We start from the raw sequence: 12,010 nt of genomic DNA on the forward strand, positions 1-12,010 counted from the left end.
ACTCCAGGAATGGAACCTGCGTCTTCTGGGCCTCCTGCATTGGCAGGTGGGTTATCACCACGCCTCCTGGGAAGCCCCGGCTTCCCCAGAGGTAAACCGAATGCTGGAACCAGCCCTTACTAATGGGTCTCCACCTTGGAACTCGCTGCTCTGTGTTCCTCCTAATTCCTGGCCTTCCCCCATCACACCCTGACCAATGCTTCCCCCTAAGCAGCCCTGACCATTTTAGTCTCTCGCTGTGTGGTAACAGATCTGTCTCCGCCACTGCCCATAAGGCCCCAGGAGGGAGAAGTCCAGGACTAACGTAGTCATCACTGTGTACCTAACACTGCCCACCAAAGGGCCTGGCACAGAATGGGCTCTTGAGGAGTATTTGTTTCAAGAAGTGGTCCTGGGATTTCCCTGGACAGGAAGTGGTTAAGAATCTGCTTTCCAAGGCAGAGGACTCAGGTTCAGCCTGGGAACTAACATTCCACCTGCCATGAAACACCCAAGCTCGCGTGCCACAACTAGAGAGAAGCCCACAAGCCAAAACGAAGAGCCTGAGTGCCTAAAGGGAACGTCCAAGATCCCACATGCCACAAGGAAGACCCAACAGGGCCAAATAAATACATAAATATTTTTTAAAAGAAAGAAAAAGCTAATACATTAAAAAAAAATTTTTAAGTAGCTCTTCTGCTCTGCTCTAGACTCAAGGCTGCTGTGGCCTACCCTCTTTACTCCTCTCCATGATGAACAGCGCATAGCCCATTCCCCGACCTCTCAGTCTTCCTGGATTAACCCGAATCCCATCCCTCCTGGGACACAGGGTGGATCACAATGCAGAGACCTCCCTCAAAGCTCCCACGTGCTTGTGTCTGAACTTGTTTGGGCACTAGCAGTCAAGGGTGTGTGTGTGTCTGTATGTGTGTGTGGGCACTAGTAGTCAAGGGTGTGTGTGTGTGTGCGGGCACTAGTAGTCAAGGGTGTGTGTGTGTGTGTGTGTGTGTGTGTCTGTGTCTAGTTAGCTGTGTCCAACTGTTTGGGACCCCATGGGCTGTACCCTGCCTCTGTCCTTGGAATTCTTCAGGCAAGAATACTGGAGTGGGTTGCCATGCCCTCCTCCAAAGGATCTTCCCAACCAAGGAAATCAAACCCAAGTCTCTTGTGTCTCTTGCATTGGTAGGCTGGTTCTTTACCACTAGTGCCCCTTGGGATGCCCGGTAGTCAAGGGTAAAGCGTTTCAAACTATTTTAATACCTGGTAGGAATTCCCTGGGGGTCCAGTGGTTAGGATTCAGTGCTTTGACTACTGAAGTGCAAGTTCAGTCCCTTTTTGGGGAACTAAGATCCTGCAAGTCATGGTATAGCCAAATAAACCCTAGTGGACAAAGGTGTATACCTATAATCTCATGAGACAAAAGCGTCACCAAATACTGTTTACCCTTATGTATAATGCACTTTAGGGCTTCCCCAATGGCTCAAGCGGTAAACAATCTGCCTGCAATGCAGGAGACACAGGGAACACGGGTTCAATCCCTTGGTGGGGAAGATCCCCTGGAGGAGGAAATAGCAACCCACTTCGGTATTCTTGCCTGGAAAATCCCATGAACTGAGGAGCCTGGTGGGTCACAGTCCATGAGGTCACAAAGAGTGAGACACGACTGAGCAAGCACGCACTTATGATGCACTGCTGCTGCTGCTGCTGCTGTTAACTCGCTTCAGTCGTGTCCCACTCTGTGCGACCCCATAGACGGCAGCCCACCAGGCTCTCCCGTCCCTGGGATTCTCCAGGCAAGAACACTGGAGTGGGTTGCCATTTCCTTCTCTAATGCATGAAAGTGAAAAGTGAAAGTGAAGTCACTCAGTCGTGTCCAACTCTTAGCGACCCTGTGGACTGCAGCCCACCAGGCTCCTCCATCCATGGGATTTTCCAGGCAAGAGTACTGGAGTGGGGTGCCATTGCCTTCTCCGTTATGATGCACTCTGGTATTTAATTTTTGTTTTCAGTGCCATTTGAGACCCTGCTGAATTGATTTTCTGACCCACTATTGGCTTGTGCCTTGCAGTTTGAAACAAACTAGCCTGGGGGTGAACAATATGCATTGGCTTTGGAAATAGACAGGCCCTAGTTCCAATCATGCCTCTCCTGTGTCCTTGCCAGAATCACTTCATTTCTCTGAGCCTGCCTTTCCTCATTGCAAAACAGTAGCAATAGAACTTACTCAGCAGTGGTTACAGGCTAGGTTCTGGGGGTGGGGGCGGGGTGGGTGGGTTGTCTTTTTAAACTTTTTTATTTATCCAGCTGCGCTGGGTCTCAGTTGCGGCACTCAGATCTTCCATCTTCCTTGGGGCATGCAAACTCTTAGTTGCGGCATGTGGGATCTAGTCCCTGACCAGGGATGGAACCCAAGCCCTCTGAATTGGGAGCACGGAGTCTTAGTCACTGGACCACCGGGGATGTCCCCTGGGTTTGGTTCTTGACAAAATCCCCCCCAATGCTATCCTGTTGCTGTCAACACAGTCTTGGAGGTTAAGTACCATGGGCTTGCTCAGGGTCCCAGACAAGTTAGGGGTGAAGGTGGGATTTGAACCCAGGCAGTCTGATACAAGAGCCTGTGCTTTGAACTCATGAAAAATGGAAAGTAATGGCCCTACTTCTGTCCCGAGTGTAGCTTTGGCAAACCACTTAATTACCGTTTGAGGGCCTCAGTCTCTCAATTTCCACATCAAGGGTGATTGAGGAGAAAATTTCCTAAAACCCCAAATTGTTCTCTACCCTCTAATCTATTCTGTAAACTTCCCGCCTGTGACTATAAATATGGGCTGCACAGGCAACTTTTCTGGGGAGAAGGGCCTGGAGCATCTCATCTGAAGCCTGCTCAAAGGCCTACTGATGCAGAAAAAATGATGAAGAACCTTGCCCCGAGGGATGAAGAAGGCATCTCCTCAAAATTCCCTCCTGTCCCCAGATAGTAGAACTCAGTCCCTCAAGTCCATTTCAATCCTTCTCAGAGACGGAGCTTCAGATGGTGATGGGGCAGGCTGTCTGGGACAGCCATAAAGAGGGACTTCCCTGGTGGCCAGTGGTTAAGAATCTGCCTTCCAATGTAGGGGACGTGGGTTCGATCCCTGGTCCAGGAACTAAGATCCCATATGCTGTGGGGTAATGAGGCCCACCACGCGCTGCAACACAGCCTGCACACCACAAGTAGAGAGTCCACGCATGGAAACAAAAGATTCTGCATGATACAGCGAACAGCCCAACAAATAAATATTTTTAAAAAAAGAACCTCCTGGTAGCCCCCAGTGGGGTGGCTTCCACTCCACCCCATAAGATCCTGGGGGGGGGGGTGTCTATGCTTGGCAGTGGTGGAGATGACCATTGGCAGGTGTACCCTCCTTGCTACATGAGTAATCAGGGGATACAGGCAGGAAGACTTAAGATTTCCCCCTTTCTTCATCCTAAGCAGAGCATTTTCAGAGGAGAAAGTCCATAGTATTGATCAAATTCTCAAAGAAATCTGGAACTGTTAAAAAAAAAAAAAGACGTTTTTTACTTAAAAGACTTTCCCATGTTATACAGAAATGTTGAAATAATATCTTTGACTCCTCAGCCAGAAGTTACCAAGCCCCACCCTAGGTGCTACTGTGTTGGAAAGATCCTTTTAGAGTCATTTTAAGTGTTTGGCAGTAGCACAGATAAGTCTTAGGGCTTCTGTAAATGTTGGTTACAATTTCTTTTTTTTTTTTTTTTTACAATTTCTTTTTTATAAAATGTTTTATCTTCAAAAATTCTAATGGAAGATACCATGAACCATGCACATTCAACTTTTGTTTTGTTTTGACCCCACCACACAGCATGTGGGATCTTAGTTTCCTGACCAGGGACCAAACCCAAGTCCCCAGCAATAGAAGTGCAGAGTCTTAATCACTGGACCTCCAGGGAAGTCCCGACATTCAATTTGTTGACGAATCAGAGATTTCCCAAACTTTTGAAGTGAGGCTGAATGTGCTTTTGTGCAGACCTTGGGATGAAACTTTCTCTACCTTCAGTAAGGCTGAACGCCTTATCGGTCTGCTCTGACACACACATGGCTTTTCATCCTGTGTGAAATAAAAGCTGAAGACCTCACCATTGTCTTCAGAGACCTGTGTGAGCTCCCCCTGGCTGTCTGCTTAACTTGATCTCAAGCTTCTCTTGCCCTTGACCACTATATCATAGACACACTAACCTTTTCTCTGCCCCACCAGAAAGACAAGCGTGTTCCCACCTCAGGGCCTTTGCACTTGCTGTTCCTTTTACCTGGACTGGTCACCCTCCCTGATCCTGATCTTTGCAGGACTGACTTCTTTCTTTCAAAACTCAGTTCAAATCTCACCTCTTTAGAGAGGCTTTCCCTGGTCACTCTGAATTCAAAAGAGCTTTGCTGTCCCTTCTTTTCAGCATATTTGAATTCTCTACCTAGTGCTTAACACTAGGTAGAGAAAAAGAAAGAAAAAAAAATTTCTTTAATTTTTGTAACTAAATTTTATTTTGTAACTGTCTTCCCCCAACATAAACTTGCCCATGAGGGCAAAGACTTTGTCTTGGGCTGTATTCCCAGTGTCTAGAACATTGCCTACCCACTGGTTGAGACCCAGGGAATCAATAAATATTTGTTGACTGAATGTGGTTTTGATTAGGAAGGTTAAAGCTCTGTACTGGGGTGAATTTTACTTCAGGTCTGAGCTTGTCTGCTCACAAAAACAATTTAGAACAAATAATAATAATACATTAACCTTTATGGAAGAATTCTCATATATCAGGCACATGCTGGAAACTATATCCATGACCTGAATATGTTCCTGTGGGTAGAAGTCTCTGTAAGGCCTATTTTGCAGAAGTAAACATAGGCCCAGAGAGGAAAAGACTCTGGAAAAATACCACATAGCCAGAATGTTGTGGCGCCCAGATCCCTTCCCAAAGATGTCTCAGGCCGAGACCACACTTTTACCCATAGCACTGGACTTTACCTGCATGGGTCCAGATTTGAGAGATGGCAAAAGCTCATTTTCAATGCTAATTAAAGTATGTGGATTTGAATTACATAAGTATTTAAAACAATTTCCCATATTATTAAGAAAAATTAAGATGATGTGAATATCACTGGATTTCCTTTTAGGTCATCAGGAAGGGACTCATCTCACTGCAGCCCAACAGCATGATTTATAAAACGCTATTCACACGGCTGCCACAAGATGGCACCACATGAGCCGGCCATCCCCGCCGGAACCCAGCTGTCTGGCAGGCGTCAGGCCTTCCAGGAGAAAGTTGGGCCTTCAGGCTGTTATGGAAACATTCACTGTTCGAAAGGAAACTGACATGACACCTAAATGCAACATGTGACTGGAACTGGATTCTGAGCCAGGGGAAAAACATGGCAATAACGAACATCACTGGGATGGCTGATGAAACTGGAATATGAACTAGGATTTAGATAAGAAGAGCATTGTATCCTTGTTAAATTTCTTGGTTTTGATAGTTGTACTGTGCTTATGAAAGAAAATGTTCTTGTTCTTAGGAAATACACACTGAAGTATTGTGAGGTAAAGGGGCATGATGTTCAAGTGAACTCTCAAATTGTTCAGAACCTGTGTGTGTGTGTGTGTGTGTGTGTGTGTGTGTGTGTGTGTGTGTGTGTGTGTGTGTGTGTGTGTGTGTGTGTGTGTGACGCGCTGATGGAGATGGAGAGGGGAAAAGGCAGAACGGAGCAAACAGTTGGCAAATCTGGCTGAAGAGTATATAGGAAGCACTTGTTCTATTCCTGCTACTTTGTTATAAATTTATAATTAAAATAAAATAAAGAGTAACCCCTAAAGCTCTTCTTTGTAGTCAAGAGAATGTCATTAAAGGGTTCTTTAGGTGGTGGTGCTAATGCTCATGCTGAAAATCTTCCCTGAAAATCATCAGTTTCAGAGACAGATGAGAAAACCACACTGTGCCAGGCACTGTTTAAGCCCCGCACATGAATTGACTCATTTAGTCCTCACAGTTAAATGCTACTATTACTCTCACCTTAGTGAAGAGGAAACTAAAGCTCAGAGAGGTTGAGGAACTTGCCCAAGATCACACAGTTGCTCTTAATCGAAACAGCTCAAGCTCTTAATCATAACAGACCGTAAAGAAGGCCAAACAAGGGGACTTCCCTGGTGGTCCACTGGTAAAGACTCTGGGCTTCCAATTCAGGGGGGTGCTGGTTCAATCCCTATTCGAGGAACTAAGATCCCACATGACCCTCGGTGCAGCTGAAAAGTAAAAAGAAAACAAAAAAGAAGACCACCCAACGACGGACAGGATGTGCTATGCTGGTGATTTAGGAACAAGCACTGAATTAAATACGAGGGAGCAGAAAAGGCAGCTCTAGGGGAAAACCTTGGGACAACGAATTGTAGGTTTATGTGTTCATGGACCTCCGCCTCACCCTGACATTCAAATCTATGTAAAAGTCAGCCATGAATTACACAAGGTTTAGCCAAAGTAAAACAGGGAAATAAAATGGCTGCTTGTTCTGATGTGCCTAAATCTGTTAGTTAGTAACACTGGAGGAGAAATTAAGAGTGTTCCTCAAACAAATCTGATTATATTTAATATTTACTTTTAAATACACAAATGGCATAAATTCAGACTTATAAGACATAGGTGCATTCCGCTTGCCCTTGCAATTTAGCACCTATATATTGATGCTCTGGATATGTTCACATATGAGCAAACTGTGGTGTGCATAAGAGGTACTGTCTGTGATAGAAAAAGACTCGGAAACCACCTAAACGTTCACAATAAGGGATTGGTTTCAAACGTTCATCCACACAAGGGAATGCTATGCAGTTAGTTTCAAAGGAACCCTCTTTCCAATAAGGACATTAAAACATGTTTAAATCATTAGCCATCAGGGAAGTGCAAATCAAAAACCACAGTAATAAGATATCATTTGATACCCACTAGGATGGCAATGCAGGAGCCACAGGAGACAGGAGTTCGATCCCTGAGTCAGAAGATCCCCTGGAGGAGGGCGTGGCAACCCACTCCAGTATTCTTGCCTGGAGAATCCCAAGGACAGAAGAGCCTGGCAGGCTACAGTCCATGGGGTCGCAAAGAATCAGACACGACTGAAGTAACTTAGCATGCACACACACAGGATGGCAATAATCGAGAAGACAGATAATAAAGTGTTGGCAAGGATACGGAAAAACTGGATCTCTCATACACAACTAGTGGGAAAGTAAAATGGTACAGCCACTTTAAACAGTCCGGCAGTCCCTAAAATGGTTAAAAATAGAATTAACTTATGATCCAACAATTCTATTCCTAGGTATATACCCAAAAGAATTGAAAATATACGTCTACACAAAATCTCTACATAAATGCTCACAGCAGCATTATTTGTAATAGCCAAAAGGTAGAAACAAAATGCGTTACATCAGTACAAGGCAATATTATTCATCAATAAAAAGAAACAAAGTACTGCAACATGGATGACCCCTGAAAACATGCTAAGTGGGAGAAATTAGACAAAAAAAGCTACATATTGTATGACCCCATTTCTATAAAATGCCCCCAAGAGGCAAATCTCTGTAGACAGCAAATTAGCAGTTGCCAAGGACTTGGAGCAGTGGCAGGTGGGGCAGAGCATCGTAGGACTTGGGGACTAATGCTTAAGGAGTGTTGGTGTTTCTTTTCAAGATAATGAAAATACTCTAAAATTATGGTGTGTACGTGCATGCTCAGTAACTTCAGTCGTGTCTGATTCTTTGCGACCCTATGACTATAGCCCCCCAGGCTCCTCTGTCCATGGGATTATCCAGGCAAGAATACTGGAGTGGGTGGCTGTTCCCTTCTCCAGGGGATACTCTCAACCCAGAGATGGAACCCACATCTCCTGCACTGGCTGGCGAATTCTTTACCACTGAGTCACCCAGGAAACCCAAAATTATGGTGATGGACGCACAGTTCTGTGAATAAGAGTCACTGAAACAGGAGCTTTAAATGGGTGAATTGTCTCATATGTAAATTATATCTCAATAAAATGTTTTTTTTAAGTTCTTTATGTACTGATATGCAATGATCTCCAGGATATAAAGTATTAATAATAAAAAAAAAAGCAAAGTATAAAACTATCATATATGCTACCATCGGAGTGGGAAAAAAATATAGTTACATTTGTAAATGAAATGTTTCTGGAAGGACACATAAGACCCCAGTAATACTGATGGCTTCTGGAGAGGAAAACTCCATGGCTGAGGGATCTAGAGTAGGAGAGAGAATTGTTATTTTTTAATTGCTATCAGGTACCCAGAGAGTATTAACACAATGACCACCTGGGTGCCCACAGCTTCAAAACCACTACCATACTGTTGGACCCCATGTGCACCCCTCCAACCACATTCCATCCCACCCCAGAAGGGATCTATTATCCTTCACTTGGGATTTATCATCCCCATGCATTGGATACATTTACTACACTCTTAAGTATGTGTAACCAACACGCATTATTTTGCTTTTTTGGTTGTTGTTGGCTGTGCAGCCTGTGGGATCTCAGTTCCTTGACCAGGGACTGAACCGGGGCAGTGAAAGCCCAGAATCCTAACCACTAGGCCACCAGGGAACTCCCTATTCCACGTATCTTTAAACTGCACATATTCTTCTGTAGTTTGCTTTTACCACTCAATGTTTTGCTTTATTCATATTGATATGCACAACTTTAGTTTTCATCGAAGTATAATATCAACACTCAATACGTAATACAACCAGGATTGACATCTAATTTTTCAAGATGATCTCTCATCCCTCTTACAACGAGACACTGACTGTCCTGTCTTGACAGCCACGGCCTGTGGTCCCTCCTGAATCTGGGCAGGCTAGTGACTGTGGCAGAAGTGAAGCAAGGTGACTTCCAATGCTGGGTTAGAAAAGGCGATATACTTTTCCCTGACTCTCTCGAGAAGAGCGCACTTTGAATCCAGCCACCACGTTGTAATGAAGCCCAGGTCACATGGAGGAGCCGTATGTAGGCATCCTGGTTGATAGCCCACGCTGAGGTTCTATCTCAGTACCAGTACTGGTTAACCACCAGACAACTGAGGAGGCTTTCAAGAAGACACCAGCCCCAGCCAAGATCTTACACCAAGCACACGAGAACCCCAAGTTACAACAGTCTAATTGAGCATAGTCAACCCCCCAGAACCACAGGAAATGATTATTGATTTAAGCCACTAAGTTTTGAGGTGATCCACTATGCATTAGGTAACTAGAATATCTATGCTACAACCTGCCCACTCTCCAGTTGAATGGATATCTGGGTTGTTTCTAAGTTTATGCTATTACAACAGTGATCTTACGAACATTCTGATACCTGCCCTGGATGCATGTGTAAATTTCTCCAGAATGGTAACTGGTGGATTGGCGAATATGTCATCTTCAATTATGCTACAACATATCAAACTGTTTTCCAAAATGCTGATGCCAACTTACATTCCAACAGCAGTCTACATACTACTACTATCCCACATCTTCCCCAACACTTGAGACTTTAATCTTTTCTCCAGTCCACTGGGCACAAAAGTCTTATTGTATACATCCTTTTGTACCTTTGAATTTTGTGTTAATGCAAAATAATCAGATAAATGTATGCTAACAAATGACTGCTTTTATCTTTTAAACATGTTTTATATATTGGGGTTCCATACGAAGATTACTTTGCTTTTTGACCACGCCACGTGTCTCTCATTATGCAGCTGCCTAGCCCAGGCTCATCTCCACAGTGGTGGCTGCAGGGTTCCCGGAAGCAGCATAAACAGGCAGGCTCCACCTGTGCAAAGGCCTCTTAAGTCTAATTAACTTAGCAAAGCACATACTTTGTACTTCCTGGCACCTGGGCGGTGGTCCGCATTACTTCTGCACATCCCCTGATCCCCTTCCTCCAGTGGCCTCCAATTAGACGAGTCTAACTGCTCTTAATTCCTCTCTGGAATGGGATGATACATGTATAAGTAAATCAACTGAAGAATGCCAAGACTTTTGGGGGAGAACCTCATTGGGATGTGCTGTTGACCCAACATCAGTGTTTGCACTGAAGTGGTGTCATCGAAGTTCTAATTCACCCCTGAACCAAACCCACCTTTCCCCACAGCAGCATTACTTGTAATAACAAGGAACTGGAAACAACGTGAATTCCCTTCCCTAAAGGACTGGCTGAGTAAGCGAGGCCATTAACATGTGTGTGCACATCTGTGTGTATTGTGTTCCTCTGGCTATATGTATGCATGCACATATGTGTGTGTATGTATACACACACGCACACAGAGACACATCTCTGGAAGGGTGATCCAAGACACTCGCAACACTGGTGGCCTCTGAGGAGGGGGCTGGGGAGCTAGGAGACTTGGGGAGAACTTTTCACTGTGAAGTCTTTGTATCTTGGCATTTTGTACCAGGTGTATGTAGTCTTTGGGGTGACCAAAAATTTCATTCGGGTTTTTCTGTGAGATGTTTATGGAAAAGCCAAATGAACTTTTTGGCCAACCCAATACTTACTCTCGAAAATGTTTCAGAGAACCAGAGGAAAAAATAATACACCCCTGTGGGCCACAGCTGTTGGGGCTGGCTTGGGAGAATCACCGAATCAAATGGGTGGGACGCTGGAGCGGCTGGGAGGCTGAGGGGTCCGGCTCCACCCTGTCAGGCAGGCGGTGGCAGGGTGGGCACGACCCTCAAGGCCCATGGCCTTCCAGAGCTGCAAGCGCGCCCTGGGGTAGGTGACGGGGTAGCGTGTACACGCAAACAACTCGAGGACACCCAAAACCACTCTCCCAGGACCCTGCCCTCCCCTTTACAAAAAGGGGCCCTGGTTCCCGATCTGCAGTTGAGGCAGCACAGGGCGGGGGCTGAGGGGCGAGGCGCCTGCTCACCTCCCAGCGTCACACCCAGTGCCGCCACCCGCCGACTGTCTGTCCCCCTCCGCGCCTCTGTAAGGAGCAACAGTGCCTCGACTTACCTCACAGCAGGTAAGCTTGTCATGCTAAGTGAGCTACACAGTTTTATGTCATTTTAGTTCCTATTATGCATTAAGAAATTACCCTGCGCTCTTAAATTTAGTAACTGGAACCCTTTCAGGCAACCCTGGCAGTTGATGAAGTTATCTATGAAGTGGAACTCAAGGAAGTCACTAGGAGGGTTTTTAAAGAAAAAAAAGAGGTGAAGAACCACATGGAAAGTGTCTCTGTGTGTGAGTGCCTCCTTGTGGCCCTGACACAAACGGGCGGCCTCTGGGATCTTGACATCACCATCCTTTGCTGTCCTTCTGAGGTCAGCAACCTCAACCAGCCCCACGAGGGTCTGGCCTGGACCCTCACCAGGAGAGGGGGACTATGGCTGCTCTATCACTGCCCCTCATACTGAAGTCCGGCCCCTCACACCACAGGCCCAGTGCGCGGGACTCTGCCTGACAGAGCAGCCTCCCAGTATGACGTCGCCGACAAACTAAAAATAAGCGGATGATCATTTATGGAGACAAAAACAGGTCTGGAGATGGCTGACGGTTACACAACAGTATGAATATACTTAGTGCCACTGAAGAGGACACGTAAGAACGGTTCAAATGGGCGGTGCTGTGTTGAAATGGAAAATGGAAAAAAAAAAAAAGGATGCAGTCTAACCTCACCTTCACCTGCTCTCAGTTCTCCTCCTGACTCCCTGACCACTCCTTGGCAATCTCCTTGTCAGAGATCATTCTCCAGGTGAGAACAGCACCCCCACTCCTCTCTGGGTCCCCTCCTCTCTCTATGTTCTCCTGTAGCTGGTATCACCAGACCCGCGGCTGCGAACATGGCTGTGCTCTGAGCACTCCCCACAGACTGCTCACCTCTCAGTCAACCCGGTGAAAACTGAGCGCCCTCCCGCCCCACCCAGGGCTACGAAACAGCATGTTTCTCTGGATGCTCAAGTACCCCATCCAGGCATGATCCAGCCCCTTGTCTTTTCCCAAATTCCAACC

This window comes from Muntiacus reevesi, chromosome 2 (genome assembly GCF_963930625.1).
Source record: "Muntiacus reevesi chromosome 2, mMunRee1.1, whole genome shotgun sequence".
NCBI lineage: Eukaryota > Metazoa > Chordata > Mammalia > Artiodactyla > Cervidae > Muntiacus > Muntiacus reevesi.